Raw genomic sequence first — 3,187 nt, 5'->3', positions numbered from 1 at the left:
GCTACATTTCTACAAACCTGATGAAGAAACAAACTCATCCTGATCTCTATTTTTAAGTCAGTTTACTTAATTTAAGGCAGCAACCAAACTTAAGTTTTAAGTTGAAGTAAATTTTTTATAGTGTTGATATTCAGTGTTTAGGGCCTTGAACATTAAATGAATCGGATTGATTGATCAGGGCGTGTGATTTGACTGATTTGTTGGCAGGTGAAGCGGTCAAAGTACACAAACACGTGAGGATGAAGCGCTAAAGACTGACTGATAATATAATGTTCAAAGTCTCATTATGATTCACTCCTGATCGTCTGCTCTTTGGCTCACAAAAGTTCGACTCTGGATCCTGGGAACGTCTGGCTGGATTCCCTGAAATCTGCCCGGTGATTCCAGAAACACTCACACACACACACTCTCAAACACACACACACACTCTCTCACAAACACACACACACACACACACACACACACTCAAACACACACACACTCTCAAGCACACACACACAAGCTCTTTTGTCATAGGTGGAATGTGTTGCTACGGAACGCCAGCCAATGGAATGCCGTTCCCGTGAGTCCAGAACAAGCCGCTGGACAAAAGGCCTTCATTCGCTGGTTTTGTCTCAGCGCTTCTGGCAAACGACAGACTATAGAGGCTTCAGAAGAGCCTAATTAACTGAAACCTGACGAAGAGCTGATGAACCACACACCGGATCATTCTCGTCTGACAGAGTCAAACTCTCACTCAAAAACCAGCAATCAAAATCATCTCCCTCATGCATGAAGACGAGTCATTATCTGGATGTATTTTTAATATAACTTGCACTTGGAAAGATGTTTATACTTTGTTAACTTCATAATGAATCTTATGATTTTATTTGGTAAATTGCATAAACACAGACGCAAAAAGAGCAAATCTAAACCACATTTAAAGAACTTGTTTCTTGAGTCTCTTTAGGCTTAAAACATCTTTAGGCCTATATTAAAGCAATAAACCCCAAGAAGCCGTGGTTTACAGTGAATTTATAACAGCTAAGGGGCATTGTTAGGGCCTTAGCTGTTATAAATTCACTGTAAACCACGGCTTCACGGGGGTTATTGCTTTTATAAAACGGTTATTCCATATACGTAGTAAGGTTTCACAAAATAAAACAGAGCAAATAAAGTGTAATGATATTAATAAAAACAGTATTCTTCCACCAAACAATGTAGCTCCTCAGAAACAGTTGTGGTTGCTACAAAGTGGTTGCCGAGCAACACACAAACCTAAACAAAGGTGTATGTTACTTTGTAGAGTAACAGCTTCGAATGTGGCTCAGCCAATCAGAATCAAGGACCGGAACTCTCTGTTTTATAATTAGGATTGATATATTTGAATTGCATATAAAATTTGGATTACAAAGTTTTAACATAAGTAAACTTAATATGATGCATATTTCTCAGCCTCAAAGATTTCTGCTCTCAAAATTGGATTTATTGATGATAAATATGTAAAGCTGGTCATGGTGTTTAAAGCATTCAGATTATTACAGAAATCTGACCTGTTTCATTTATTTATGACTGACAAATATGCATCACACCACGTTTATTAGTTTATGTTAAAACTGTTGTCCAGCTGCATGGAAATGTTATATGCTTGTCAAATTCAAAAACATAAACCTTGCCTAAATATTTTAGCAAAAAATCTAGATGCACAATTTTATTAAATAAAGTATTTTATAAATAGTATTTAACCTCTATTTAACCTTTATTTCTAAGAGTGTAGACGTATAAAACTGAACCGTGAGATATATGAACATCATCTAACCTCCTAAAGATGAAGATATGCTGTTATTAAACGCATAAAGGCCACACATGAGACTGCTGGAGACACTGAGTCTGATCTCGTATGAATGTGTGATTGTGATTGTGTTTGTGAGCTTGATTCACTGGAACTACAGTAACGTGTCTATGTCTAGCAGACAATTCTGGCATGAAGTGAGCATGAACAGTGATGTGTGCTGTTCGGTTTGATGCTGCTGCGTGACATGGTTCAACATGCCCTGCTCTGATTTCATCTCATCAGCACTGCTCATACACTCTGTGTGTTACACTGACATCTGCTGCTCGTGCGAGATTCCACAGAACAACTGCGCATGCGCAGAGACAGCGCTCCTTCACTTTATCAAAGAGGCCGAAGTATGGAGAAGAAACACATTTATACTTATGTGTTTATTTATATATATTTATATTTATAACACTATATAATGTCATAAATGTATATTAATTTAAAAACAAAATTGTAATTATAAAAAAAACTTTTTCCCGACGTTAATAACTGTGGAATCGGGCATCGTATTTTGAGCATTAAAAATGTATTTGGATCTATTTTAAAACCTTGTCTACGTCCTGTAAATAAATAAATATAAGAAATAAATAGGCCTAAATAAATAAACAAATAAGTAATAAACCAAACAAAGATAAGTAGAAATAAAGAAAACAAAATGATAGTCCTATATATATATATATATTTTTTTTTTGTTCCTGTTTTCTTTATATCTGCTTATCTTTGTTAGGTTAATTAATTAATTTACATGCATTGTGTAGCCTATGTTTAACTAGGTGTGAACCCTTGGCATTTTGTGGTCTGCAATGTTCTGTATTAATTATTGTTTAAAATAAATAAATAAATAAATAAATTTTTGTGTGCATTATTATAGTTTGCACACACAGTCCCACACTAAATGAATGAATAATTAATTTAAAATGATCTAAAATAAATACAAAGACGTCACGTGACACAACACCAGAACGTTGCATTGAGTGAGTGAATAAATAACAATAACTGACATTATTACATTTAATAAATATTAAGGTCACACCTTATTTGTTAAAGTGTAATTATACATTTAAGTACTGAGTAACTGCATGTACTTAATATATGGTTAGGGTTACTTGCATAATTATGCATAATTTATTGTTAATAAATTAAAAGAACGTGTTACCAATATTAATAAGGTAATAAAATATATAATTCAATTTAATAACTATATATATATATAAATAACATGACCTTCACTGTCTCAAATGTACGTAAATAAGGTGTGAAAACATCATAACACATTCACTGCTCAGTCAACAGACTCGAAAGCAAAACTAGAGTGGCTTCCTCTCAGTAATTTTCCACGCGTACTATAGCAAAGGATCAGCTCATGAA

This window comes from Sinocyclocheilus anshuiensis, unplaced genomic scaffold, assembly GCF_001515605.1.
Source record: "Sinocyclocheilus anshuiensis isolate Anshui unplaced genomic scaffold, SAMN03320099.WGS_v1.1 scaffold320, whole genome shotgun sequence".
Taxonomy (NCBI): Eukaryota; Metazoa; Chordata; class Actinopteri; order Cypriniformes; family Cyprinidae; genus Sinocyclocheilus; species Sinocyclocheilus anshuiensis.
This window is presented reverse-complemented; position numbering follows the sequence as displayed.